Source organism: Rhinopithecus roxellana, chromosome 12 (assembly GCF_007565055.1).
Source record: "Rhinopithecus roxellana isolate Shanxi Qingling chromosome 12, ASM756505v1, whole genome shotgun sequence".
In the NCBI taxonomy this organism is placed as follows: Eukaryota; Metazoa; Chordata; class Mammalia; order Primates; family Cercopithecidae; genus Rhinopithecus; species Rhinopithecus roxellana.
Window position 1 is genome coordinate 102,812,313 of NC_044560.1, and position 14,423 is coordinate 102,826,735.

Here is a 14,423-nt window from a genome sequence, read left to right on the forward strand (position 1 = left end):
CTGCCCCTCTGCAAACTGCAGGAGGGAGTCCCATCGCTTTGCCTGGCACCCCATACCGTCAGGTGGAGAAAGCAGTCACTGGTTTATGTTGCAGACAGACTAGCCCTTCCCCAGCCACTCCAGGAAGCAGGCAGTAGAAAGACAGAGGTATTGGCTGGGCATGGTGGCTCACATCTGTAATCCCAGCAATTTTGGAGGCCAAGGCCGGTGGATCATCTGAGATCAGGAGTTTGAGACCAGCCTGGCCAACATGGTAAAACGCCGTTTCTACTAAAAATACAAAAATTAGCCAGGCATGGTGGTGTGCGCCTGTAATCCCAGGTACTCAGGAGGCTGAGGCAGAAGAATCGCTTGAACCTGGGAGGCAGAGGTTGAAGTGAGCCGAGATCATACTGCTGCACTCCAGCCTGGGCGACAAGAGCACAACTCTATCTCAAAAACAAACAAACAAAAAAAACAAAAAAAAATAAAAAAGAGAGAGAGGTATTACAAAAATGGCATCTGTGATCCTTTGTTAAACCTTTTGTGCATTGGTTTGAGATTTTTTTTTTTTTTTAATTTTCTTTTCCTTCCCTCCTATCCGACACTTTCTCTAATGTGCGGGGTAGACCGAAGGCAGACATGTGGACAGAGGTCAGCCTCAACTCTGCCATCTGTTCCTCCCTGCTCATCTGTGAAAGGACAGACCCCTGCCAGCTCCTAGAGACTGAGATGTCCCTCGAGGGGACCTTTGGCTGCAGGCGGGGAGGCCCTCTCTTTCCTAACGCACCCTCAGCCTGGGTGTGCTCTGGGCTCTCACGTGATGGAGAAACAGCTGAGAAACAGCTCCTGTGACCCCTGTTTATTTTCTTGACCCCACTGAATAATACGGGATTATTTCTTCAGAAGTGGGTGCCTTGCATGGGTACAACAAATAATATTCCAGACAGACACAGGCCATATTTTCAACCCTCCTAGACTGTAGCCAAGAGCAAATGCGTTGAAATAGGCATCAAAAGCTCTGCCAGCTTTCTCCTCTGCCCGTGCCTACAAACTGAAAGTGACTTGCTAAAGAAAAAGGAGGTGGATCCAAGTTTTTTAAAGGTATGTTACCAGGAACAAGGAGACATCACACAACAGACCTTCCTAATTTTGTCTTCTCAAGGTCAGCAATGCTGTCTACATGCGCATTTGCTTGTTCTTATCCTCCGAGTCTACGGCAAGGTTGGCCTCGTTCAAGGTGACATGAAGATGCAAGCTTTCCCTAAGTATTCAGAGAAGGGGGTGTGGGCTGAAGGAGTTGGGGAGATCAAAATGGCCAGGGATCATTTTTGAATCCTCATCATCCACTGGACCACAAAGTGGCAGTACCAGTTAGACAAAGAAACAGATGCTTAGAAAGATAAACAACTTCTCAAAAGTTAAAGCCCCAATACTTAGAAAACACTGTCACCAGCGGTCTGAAATCGCCCCTGAGGTTAGCTCTTGCTGTATACAAACATGATTTGAATGGACGGGTGCCTCAACACACACTTAACCTTATTTATGTATAATATCTTTGGGATATTAAAACTTTGTTTATAAAATGATTTTGTACTTGAAGGGCAGATATCCCCCTAGATTCTCTCTAAACACTGAACTTCTTTGTATAATAAAACAGCCTTGTTTTCCAAAAATGCTGACTCAGGTGTTAGAAGGCAGAATCTTTTCCTCCCAGGTCCCTAATATCCAACTGTCCCAAGCAAGTCCTTTCACCCCTCCCCTCGCCCTTGGTTCCCAACTGACCCTCGAGGACTAGACCTCTGGGTCCCACCATGCTGAAAGAGTTCCAAGCCTATCCCAGGCTGTCTCTGCCCACTGCCTTTTTTTTTTTTTTTTTTTTTTTTGACCTCTCATTCTCCCTGCTGACCTCACCCTATAGTCAAAGAAGATACTGACATTGGGTCTTAAAGAGGCAAGAAGAAATGACTGTAAAAAGGACAGCAAATGGTTGCTAACTAGTCCCTGGACCCCTACGTATCCCAACTTCTCTTGCACTAAGCTGACGACAGGTGGTCAGTTTTGGCCAACAGATGAAGGAAATGAAGAGAGAGTATGCCTGCACCTCCTCTGCCCTCTCCTTCTGGGCCACAGTGACCTTGCAATGGAAGGACTGAGGCAACAGAATCACAAAATAGAGGGCACCTGGGTCACTGAGTCACCAGATGAATGACAGCCGACGACCCACATCACACTTTGTATGAATGAGAAATAAAATCCTGGTTATATGAAGCCATGGAGATTCTGGGGGTAGCCATTGTGAGAAAAGGTCAGAAATTGACTAAGAAGAGTCAATCCTCTACTGGTGAAGTCTTCCAGGTTTATATCCAGTCTTCCAAGGAGTCCAATTAACTCACAGAATGAGAGGGAGAAGCGAGAGATAGACACCAAAAGAGGCAGAGTGAGAGGACAAAGAGAAAGGAAAAAGTGGCTTCTTCTTATATTGCACATGGATTCTTTGTTCTCGCTTCATCCCAACTCGCTGGCAGCCTTACCCTTCAGATGCCCAGAAGTACATTTTAGAAAGACTTCCATTAAAAAAAAATTATAACAATGATGCTGTTGGCAATGATGATGGTGATGGTGAGGTCCAAGCCATGACTGGAGAGTTACCCCAGCAACCACGCATGGGTAAGGTGACTAACTCTGTGAACAGCTTGGCGCTTACTACGTTTATGACATAAAATGCCATGATATTTTAATTTCTATGGAGCTTCTAGTATAACAGTAAATATATTTTCCCAGATGAGTTGTCAGTTAACTCTGCAAGTGTACCTTGTGCAAAGAACGTCTCAAAATCGCAGCTCTCACTTCATTAATGAAGAAAAAAAAAAACATTTGTGGAGTCTAAGGGTTGAAGAAGCAGTTCAGTGGGACAACAACAAAAAGTCACACCTTTCTTAACGTCCTTGCCCATGTGTACCAGGGCTTGAAGATCTTTTCAGGAGCAAGACAATCCCAACACCTTGGGGAACGTCCAAAGGAATGTATGGCTACTCATAAAAGCTTACCACTTCCCTTATTTTGAAAACTTCAACAGACTCAAATAAAGCAATCATGGCTGGCCCTTCAATTTTTTAAATTATTTTAAATTAATGGTACGCGTGAAAATTGTAACATTACTGTAAACAATTCTACCTAACTCTTGGAAGACATAACGCATGCCTCCGGTCAGTATCAATTTGGTGTCTCTGGTTGCATCAGAGTCCTCAACTTTATGATGGCCATATATAGTCATGTTAAACAGTTAAGTCTTCTTATGGATTGGTGAACGTATTTGTTTAAATAAAGAGCTATTTTAGAAAACAATGCCCACTTGTGAGGAGGCAAAAGGCAGCTTGCTCTTGGGTTATTGCGCACGGGGTCGGGATTGGACCTCACTGGCGAGCCCTGGGACATGTGGACAGAGAGGTGGCATGTTTTCCATGTTGCCATGTCTCACCCTCTACCCAAACTCAAAACTGGGCAGAGCTCCATTTGCTGGTGGCAAGAGAGGATTTCTGGAATTGGGGAATCAAGTCGTCAAAAGGCTAATTTCTTAAAAAACAAAACAAAACAAAACAAAAACTGGGAGGCTGGGTATGATGGCTCATACCTGTAATCCTAGCACTTTAGGAGGCTGAGGCAGAGAGGTCACAAGGTCAGGAGTTCGAGACCAGCCTGGCCAATATGGTGAAATCCCGTCTCTACTAAAAATACAAAAATTAGCTGGGTGTGGTGGTAGGCACCTGTAGTCCCAGCTACTCTGGAGGCTGAGGTAGAAGAATAGCTTGAACCCAGGAGGCGGAGTTTGCAGTGAGCCGAGTTCACACCACTGCACTCCAGCCTGGGTGACAGAGTGAGAATCCGTCTCAAAAAAAGAAAAAGGGAAACATATAAGACACTAGGATTTCAAATAGCTTCTCTAAGGCAACATTTTGATGAGTTAAGTGAAAATGAATCAGAAACACATGGATTACATTTTCCTTAAAATATACCAAGGCTTCAAGATCAAGAACTGTGGGCCAAATGTGTTTCTGGTTTTCTGAAGCCCTGAGCCCGTTCTTAATTTCGGTGGAGTCTGTGAAACTCCCTGCTGGGGACTGGGCCATCCTTGGGGTCCCTGCCCTCTGGCACCATGTGATGCTGCTGTGACAACATCCCCTGTCATCCGCAGACCGCCATATCTTGCCAAGGCCCCAAGGGGTGGCTATGGGCTGGCCGTGGGCAGGTGCTCTCAGTCCCCAGGCTAGAGACTGCAACCCTGGATGCATCAGGGTTTGATTCACAGAATCGACCTGGGACAAGCCATCAGGTGTGACATGTCTCTCTGGGCTCTGCACACCTGTCTCTTCTCTTTGGGACAGGGACAGTGGGCTGGAGCCCACCCCAGAGACCATTAGTGTGTATCAGTGCTGAGCAGGGTCACCTAAGAACCTGGCCTTGGTGAGAAGACCCAGGTAGGAGGATGAGTCTGAAAGATTCAGGCCAGGCCGCTGCTGTCTCCTGGGAACAGCCTCTGGTTGCAGGCAGGGCAGACACCAGCTACTCATTTCATTGCTTTTTAGAATAACCTCCAGCTCTGTCTCAAGATGTCCAGGTGGCCTCCCTACTGCTCTAACCTCATCCCAACTCCCCAGCTGCACTCCAGCCCCTCACCTTTCTGTTCTCTTCCAAGGCTGGTTCCCAAATTTCTGTTCTCCTCCGAGGCTAGGTCCCTTCTCCAGTAAGACTTTGCTCCTGCTTCCCCTCCCCCTGGAATTCTTTTTCCCTAGAATTCTCTTCAGAGTTTTATGTAAAAGTCACCTCTCTGAGAGAGAGTTTGTCTCTGATAGTACTGTTGGAAGGAATCTCCCAACCCCCAGTTCTCAGCCCATGTCACAGTCCACGTCGCCCTTTGCAGACAGTTAGCTGACCTGTGTATTAAACTGCTCACTGCCTGTCCCCTTCCTAGAATATCAGCTCTAGGAGAACAGGGACCAGGCACCATGGCTTGCCGTGACATCTCCAGGATGCGGGAGGTCCTCAGCTCATAGCAGGTGCTTTATAAATACGTTTTTCAACAAATAAAAGCACCAGGGAAGGCAAGCAAGTTGGAATTCAGATATTAAGACCAGTTCCTGACTGTGAGAGGGAAGCTATTTGAGCAGCTGGAGGGGAGAAATAGTCCAGGGCACTGTCAAAACATCGGAAGTGCTCCAGAGTGCTCAGCGCATGCAGGGGCTGGAGTTGGATGACTGCAGTGTGCGGAGGCCTAGGGATGTTCAGGGAGGCTTCTTGGAGGAAGGGGCCTCAGGGTGTCACCCAGTTCTCCCTACATCCAGGTGGAAGGAACCACAAACACACAATTATAATCAGCAAAGCCACAAGTGAGCTCCTTAGAAAACAAAAGTGTGAGGCCCCTTTCCCTATTTCATTTACTCAATTCCTGGTTAAAAATGAAGATCTGACTATCATAAGGAGAAACGACTTCACATAAGCATAAAGAGATATTCACCCATAGAAGAGCATAGTGAAACAGATATTTTTAATGTAATCTATGATCCAATTACTATTATAATTATAATAAAATATGTGTTATGCCTTTGTTTTTTTAATTTAAATTAAGTACTCCTTTCTTTAAACAAAAAATGAAGAACATTATAGTATAAGCCTCTACTTTCAGTAAAGCATAAATTCCCAAAAGATGTCTATGTAATTTATTTTCTCAAGAAAGAAAAAAAAAACACTATAGCTTTTAAGATCCTCTTAAGATAATTTACAGCCCCTCCTGTTTGGGTGGGGGCGGGGGAGGGGAGAAGATGGAAGATCTGACTCCAGGAATTCTTACCTAAATGACACCAGGAACAAGCTGGACCGATCTTTTTTAAAATGCATTTGGTCAGTCGCTATAGCTTGTGGAGTTGAGTTTTCTCCTGGGAACTGAGCACACTGAAAGGAGAAGGGATGATTTGGAGATGACACCTCCCCTAGAGATGCGTCTTGCCATATTCTTTTTTAAACAAAGAAGACATCTTGAGCACCTTGCAATATCTTTCATTTAATAGTTGGCAGAAGGCAAGTCCCTGATGAACGCTGGCCTGTGTCTTTCTCTTTAACCAGCCAAGTGATCCAAGCTTTTAATATAGCCATTCCAATTATTGTAAAAGTCATCTAGTACCTTATAACCACAAATATTGACAGTTTATTGCACAACACATTCCTGACATTTGAAGGTCACACCATACATAATACATACTCTTTTATAAAAGTGTCTGCAACAAAGAGATACATGATAAACAATTACCTCTCCCAGCCTGTACGCATGTACAGTTTGGGGCTGACTTGAGGTTGCACGAGAGACACACACACCATTTTAAATAATCTATTAGGGCGGCATGGAGGCATTTGTGATGGATAATTATGAAATGGTTTGTGTGCATGCTGCCGTCGGATTGGCTGGCCAGGGCATGGGGCGGGGGCAATGCCCGTCCATGGAGTGCATGTCACAATGCCTCTGTGCCACGGAGAACACAGCCTCACTTCACAATCGAATTTTGCCCCAAAGCCACTAAGCGTAACAGACTCACAAATACATTCTTGTTTCTCATATTGAAAGAAACTTTAAAAATACACCAGGCCCAGTTGGCATGCCTCCTTAGCCTACAGTGGTGCCTCAGAAAGGCATTGACCACACCTGTGGTCACACAGCCACACCACCTCTCCCTGGGGCTGTGGCATCCAGAGACCCTTGGCACTCCAGCCCTGACTTCAGCCCAGCACAAGGGAAGGGTGCCTGACTGCCAGGTGCAGGCATTAAAAAAAAAAAAAAGATCAGAGTCTGAAAAGAGTTCCACAAATCTCCGCTGAAACTGAGAGTACCCAGGAATCTCTGGAGGAAGCATTCTGAGAGGGAAGCCACTGTCACTGTCCCTATCTCCAAAGGCTTCTCCATCTTGTCCCCACTTGTCCTTCCAGAGCTAAATCTGACAGACAGGTTCAGAAAACAGAATAAGCGGAGAGGTTTTGCAGTCCAAAAGGCTTCAGGTCAAAACCAAGTTCCCCAGGTCTTAGGCGTGTAATCCTGGGCAAATTACATAAGCTCTCTGAGGCTTGGTTTCCTTATCTGCAAAACAGGAATAGTCACAGGAATTCATGTCTCAAAGGACTGTAGAGACCAAGATACATAAATCACTTAGCATGGTGCCTGACGGAGGTTATGCTCCAATTAATAGTGGCTTTCAACATGAATATTGCCAAAGCAACGTGTCATATGTAAAGATGGTATGGGGAAGGGGCAGACCTGTAGTTTTAGCTCCAGGACTAGCCTCCTGGGTAGCAGCTTTCAGTGTTCGTGTCCCTGGCTGTCCCCCCTCCCCCCACCACCAACCCCAAGCCAGCTCCAAGCTATGGAATCAGACACATACAAAGTGCCAGCATGAGAGGACATGTTCCTTCCCTGAAAAGTCCAGGTTGGGGCAGCTCCTCCAAAGCTCTAAAACCCCAGGCAATCCTCCCAAGTTAACAGCGAAAAACAATTCAGGCTGCAACTGAGCTTCACATAGATGATAATCTTTAATCACAGATGAAGCGGCAGGTCGTTAGAATCTGCACCAAACTCCCTTCCAGATGATACTAATGGCTGCAGTTTAAAATATATATACATATGTGCATGTATAAACACACACATATATATTTAGAACCATATTAAAATAAATAATCAACAAATCCTTAAGATAATCAAAAGCCCCTCCAAGAGTAATTTTATTTGGATTTCCAGAACGAACATCTCAAAATTTAAGACAGGGGACCAAAACGATTTCTACAAGGATGACGTGTTTATTAGCACTAAATCCCAGGAAAGAGGGCTTCCTTAGAAAGAACACGTTTTTGCATCTGAAAAGCATGCCAATTAGGATGTGTGTGTTCCTTTAAGAAGCTATTCTCTTTTAGAGGGTCGCATGTAGGATAGGGCTCCACGTGATCAGGAGGTTGCTATGGTAAATATGCATTTTTTATTGAAGAGTAAACAGTGGCAGAAAACAAGTGTCAATTGCCAGCTCTGAAGTTACTGCCATTTTTGAGCTGCACTGACTTATCTAGCCCTTTTCGTTTGAGAACATATCACATGAACACAATTCTTGGATCAATTTAAAAAATTTTTTTGAATAAATGCTGAACCCTTCAATATCTTGTAGTAATAAATACTTCAGTTGAGATGAAAATTAGCTGTACATATAATATATATATTTCCAGTTCTGCCAATCAGGCACAGGCACATAGATCTTTTTGGAGACCTGTTCCTAGCTGGTGGAATTCCAAAGGACAAAACTTTCAGCTTTGGTTCAGGCCACAGAGCAGAGGAGGCAAGGAGACAGCTGAGGCCACTCCACTGTCCATTGTCTTGGTACCTGCAGACCAACAGAAGCCGCGGGCGCTGCCCTGCGAATGGCCCTCCCGGTCCAGTGTTCGTGTCCCTGGCAGGTGTCCCAGGCTGCTTGAAGGGCAGTGTACTTTACCCAATACAATTGTGACACTTTTAGCTAAGTTTTCACTGTGTTTCCCCTTGTAGAGACCGAGAGGAGTGTGAATTTATTCCTGGTAGTTCCTGAGAGGCAACTTTGTTTTCCTCTGATATATCCACATGGGTGACCTTTCTTGATTATAAGCCAGGCCACGTCACTCCCAGTTATCACCGCGGTTAGCGCCTGGTCCCATCTCAAGTGGCCCCCAACTGGCTTCTCTGCCTAGACACAGAGCTTGAATTTTGTTCTTCTTTGACATCAGCTTTCCTTCTAGCCTGTAAATTGCAAAGGACAAGGGCTGAGGTTCCTCCTCCTCTATACCTTGCGCGTGACTGGTGTCCAGCCAATAATCACCCCAAATGGGGTGAATAAATGAATGCATGAATAAATGAACTGACCTAGCTCCAGGACTAGCCTCCTGGGTAGCAGCTTCCAGGAGGAAGGTCAAGTTTGCTTGTTCTTCTTGTGATCACAGACGAAAGTATCAAGTCTGGCAAATTCTCAATGGGAACTTCCCGAAGTCTGGGAATCCCATAGACTAGTCCAAAGAAATTCAGACCAGAGACAAGGATCCGAAGATGAGTGTGTCCTCCAACAAGCCCCCCAGAGGAAGCAGGCAAGAATAGCAGCCTCTGCTTTTTGGGGAAGGGGAGCAGCAGGTAGCTGAGCAAAGTGTCCCCACAGTCCCCAGACATGTGCAGAGATGGCCCAATCCTCCTCAACACAGGGAGACACACGGGACACTTTTAATGCTGCCTGAACAGGCTTACCTGGGCATTCGAGCACCTCAAAACACCAAGGGACTCCAGGAGCCAAGTCTGAGTCTAAACTCTGCTAGCACTGGCTCTATGGTCCTGAGCAAAGCGCCAAAGCTTCATGAGCTTTCATTTCCTTGTTGGTAAAGTTGGATCACTGGAAAATGGTGCTTGTCACAGAGGGTCTGAGTGCTTCATGAGACACTGGGCTTCCAAAGCTGCATGTACTTTAAACCCCGCATGGCAGAGCAGGAAAGCCACTGGCCTGGCAATGGCTGACTCTGGGCTCCATTCAGTGTGACCACGTCTGAGTTGTGTGTTTATAAATGCCTCCTACCTCTGCCCAGCCTCCAAACACTGCCTATGACATGGGAATGAGGCCTGCTACTGTGCAATCTCGAACGAGATCCTGTGGACAAAAGGTCATCCTGCAGAGTCCCAATTGGTAGCCTCTCAACCCCACCATCTACAAGGTCTAAAATATAAAAAAGGTAAACCACCATAAAACAGCAAACCAGCAGGTGGTGATCCATGTCATGGAGTTACCACAAGATCCCCCAAAATGGTCAGCCCCTCCCCCTGCACGATCAAGAAGGTTTCCTAGTGCCAAGCACCACTCAGCCTTGAGTAGGAACTCCATGTAGACATAACACATTTTCACTTGCTCCCACATTGCCTAACCCAGAAATTAGAGCTTAGTTGGCACTATCCTCCAAACATCCTTTGAGGGGAGTAGGTGAAGGAGTGGGGAGGATGAGGACCTGGGGGTATGTGGGCACTGGGATGACAGGAAGAAAGAAGCAGGCAGTAGAGAGAAGCTCAGGCCTCAGCATCCCATTGGTCTCTCAACATCTCCAAAGGGTGCCCCATTCATCCACAACCACACAGGTCCCAGGGCCCTTCAGTCTTACACGCTGGGGGTTTGCACCCGGGAGGCCCCCTGGCTGTCTCATGCCCTACCCCAGGAACACATGCCCTGATATTGAAAAAGAACTTCAGAGCTTCAGGAACTTGGGACTGCAATGTGATTTGAGAAATGTTTCCTCTCATCCCGAAATGCCTTAAAAATCCCAGAGCTGGCCCTACTGGCCCACTGGGCCAGAAATTTCTCTCTCTGTCAGACCTCAGAATCTCAACACATACTGTTCCCTCTTCCTGAAATGTAAATCCCGAACACCAGCCCCAGGCCCACCACCTGCATCTTGCCTGGCTAATCCTACTCATGCTTGAGGGTTCAGCTCCAATGTCATTTGCTCTCACCTTCCAGACTAAGTCAAGTCTGCCCAATCACCCCAGAATTTAACATTCAGAACATTTCTCAGAGTTTGCACTGAGTGTATATGTGTGATTAATATCTATCTCTGCCACCAAACTGCTGCCTCTTTTGAAGGCTGGGATGGGGTCTGTTTTTCTCACTCTTGTGTCCCTAGAGCCTCCTGGCAGAGTGTGTTCAATAAATACTGGTGACTGACCGAAGGAATGAATGAATGAATGAATGAATAAATGGTGTTGGGGAGGGCTGGGCAACCTTCCATGATCATGCAATCTAAGGAGTCTGTTTTTTCTTTTTAAGTGCATAACTAGCCACCTTTGACCTGCCCTTCCAGGGTGTGGGGCCCGGCAGTGGGTCCAGGTGGCCTGTGTCTGTTAGTGGACAGGTTGCCGCAGGCTCTCTCCAGGAAGGAAGGCTGGATGTGGGGAATCTGGTATCTGGTAGCCCATGGCTCCATTCCCTTGTCCTCCATCAGTCCATCCCCCTCCTCCTGTGGCTGCAGACTGCAGCTCCTCCAGGCTCTCCTTGAAAGAGTGCAGGGCTCCAAATGCCAGAGCACGACCCCGTGGAGGGCAAGGAGAAGTCGGCTTGGTCTTCCCAGCTTCACCTGCCCCAAGGTGCTGTGCAAAGCTTCCAATCCCTCCTGCCACAGGGCCCTTCCCTGTCCACACGTGCCCCGGCCAGGGCTCAACATCCACACGGAAATTCAATTCTATTTTGCAGCAAGGCTGGTGGCTCTTGGGACCCCCACCCCAGAGCTGGGCTGGGGGAGGCAGGTGGTGTGATTTGGACCAATAGAGCCTTGGGATGCGGTAGGCTGGGCAGGTGTTGGCCTTGAACCGTTGCTAGTGGAGACAGCAGAGTCCAGGCCTCAGGGCAGCACATCAGGCCATTCGTTCTGCCTGGGTACTTCTGCTGAGTCTCTGGGCCTGAGGAGAAAGTCCACCCAGACATATGTTCTTGGGGGTGTCCCGCCACACGGATGCTCTGTGCACACCACCAGAACAAGGAAGCAAACTTGGCTTTCCCATCTGGGTGCTGATCCCGAGATGTTCCATTCCCTCAGCCGGCAACCCAGGCTCTCCCATAGCTCCCCCATCTCTGCACCCCCGTCCCTCTGCCCTGGTTCACCCCTTTTCGGGCATCACCCAACACTGAATGCTAAGGCTCACTTCCATGGCAAATTTGTGGTCTGTCTGGTTTATGGTGGCACCCCCAACCTTTAGCTAGGTGCCCAGCACATAGTAGGTGCTTATTAGGCACTTATTGAATAAAAGGTGATATCACATTGCTCAGTTCGATACCAGTGATTTTTCTTTTCATATGGAAAATCACTTTCTCCACTCCCCCAGAAGCCCTTCTGTACTAATATTCAAAGCGGTGCTGCGTACACAGCGCACATCATCCTGGGATGCTAATTTCTATCCTATAATCGAGAGAGACAACTAAATGTTGCAAGGTTATTCAAAACTCCTGCCCCTTATCCTCTGACTTCTCCTTTGGGGAAAATTGCACAGGAATACATTTCCTCATCTATGTGTTACAGCACAGTTATAATCCACCTATCATGACTGCAATTTGGGGAATCAAAACGGAGACCCAGCCCAGCACTGTGATCTACATTTTAGCCACATATATTATAATAAATTAAGTCAAAGAAGGAGTTTTGCATTAACTCTCGCTCTATTCCTTTAATACCCTGTAAGAACACTGAAGCCACCTTTCGTAAGTGCTTGGCCCTTCCTGCCAGCTGCCTAGGGCTGCCAGGTTGCTGCTGCCCCTTCGCCTGCAATAGGAGGTGACAGGGCCAGCTGCGGGGTGATGGCTGGACCGTGCTTGGAGCATTGACTGGATCAGGCTTCTGCACCCTGGCTTAAAAGCCACAGAGAGGCTGCTCTGTTCACTGGCATGCAGAAGTTTCTGGAGAGGAGACAGTTCAGGCAGCAGGCTAATGGGAGGTGCTAGACTGACTTCTGTAGATAACTCAGTGAACCTGGCAAAGGAGGGGGTAGGGACACGCTGTGCCCACCACGTTAATGACCTCGCCCAAGTCCTTTCCTATTTTGGGGCTTCCGTTTGCACTCCCAAATCATGGAATGGGAGCAGAAGACTCTAACTGAGATTGCAAAGGTTCAATCACACAGAGTTTTCATGTGCTAAATTTTTGTTGTTGTTGTATGTATGTATGTATTTATTATTTTTTTGAGACAGGATCTTGCTCTGTTGCCCAGGCTGGTGCGCAGTGGTGTGATCACGGCTCATTGCAGCCTCGAATTCCTGGGCTCCAACGATCCTCCCGTCTCAGCCTCCCAAGTCGCTGGGACTCCAGGTGTGCACCGCCACCCCCAGCTAATTTCGTAAATTTTTTGTAGAGACAGGATTTCACTACATCACCCAGGCTATAAGTTTGTTTGTAACATTTACAAATCTGGGACATTTCACTCACACACAGACAGCATTTCCAGCTTCTCCTGAGAAACTGTGTTATCTCCCAACGCTGAGACAATGAGCAAGGGCTGATGGGCTGGGCAGTGGCTGCGTCCTCCCCATGGGGCCCCTTCCCCACCCTCACTACCTGGCTGGCCCCTACCCTGCAGGCATCTCTCTGAATTTGCCATCTCAGCCGAGATGATCCTGGGCGCCCTTTCCACCTCTAAAAACGGCCTTAATAACCTCAGTTAGGCAAATAAAGCAGAAGCCTCCAGACTAATTCTCATAATTATGATGGGTCTATTATTTCAAAGCCAGTGATGATTGTGGGGTCAGGTACTCAGAGGAAGAGGGAGAGAAACAGACTTTCAAGTGATAGCAAATACCCTTTGATTTTTCACTATCATACCAAATTGCATCCAGAAATGCTGAAACGTGTGCTCAGAACCTGAGTCAGATTTCAAAAAGGCCCCAGGAGGAAGGGCAGTGATCAGAGGAAAAGATGGATCAACCAGAGAACCAGGCGATGTAAAGATCACGTCCCAGGACTCGGTGGCTGGGCCTGAGCCAAGGGGACAGTGACACATTTCTTCACTGCTACACCGGCCTTGGGATCTGTCACCACACCTGGCCTTCCCCTATCTTCTCCAAGCTTAGAAGGCCCCACCTTCTCCTCCCTGCCTTCCAAGCGTTTCCCATCACCACTTCACTTCCATTGCCGCCATGAAGCCTCGCCTGGCCTCCCTGGCACGCTCCGCCTCTAAACCTTTTCGGAACATTTCTATACAATGACACGCTGCTTTGGAATGCTCACTAAGTTGTATCATGTGTTTTGATTCCAGCCTACTTACCAAGAGTACCCCGTGGGTTTGCCTGTCTCGTAATCATCAACAGAGCCGAGTGAAGGGCTGGCCCACAGAGTCACTCAATGAACACATGTGGGTTGACCTTTCCATGGTGAAAGGCGCCATTAACATCTCTTCCAGGGCTTTCTTCATAGGGCTTCTTCAAGGAGAAAGAAAGATCCGACCAAGTGATGGAAAACACTTTACACTTTCTGGCCTCATTGTTTCACTTAAGTTTATGTCCCTAGTGTTGGCCTGAACATTGTCCTCTTCCCGTAGCCCCTGAGTTCATTCATTCAGCCAGCAAACATTCATGGAGAGCCTGCCCTGCCCAGGTTCAGCGCCGTGGAGACACACACCAGGCTGGCTGGTCCGTGCAGGGAGAGGCTGCCCAGGAGGATGGAGGATGGCAAAGGAGGCACCTGGGTCCTTCCTGGCTGATGTTTGCATCTTGTGGTGAGGTACCTAGTTCTTTCTATGGTCCTCATTTGTCTTAGAGCAATTAGACTACAGCAGACATGTCCACCCACTTATCCTTTCTGCCCTTGTCTCTCTGTGGATTAATCTCTGGGCCGATGTAGGGTCCCCAACTGAGCACTGGGCATTCTTTTTTCTTTTC

At 47.4% G+C, this 14,423-nt stretch overlaps 1 protein-coding gene across 2 annotated transcripts in view; it reads right to left on the reverse strand.

Annotated features, from left to right (window-relative positions):
- Positions 1 to 14,423, reverse strand: part of ZNF536 (zinc finger protein 536) — a 275,952-nt gene that overhangs the window by 188,704 nt on the left and 72,825 nt on the right. The gene's annotated exons all lie outside the window — the stretch shown is intronic.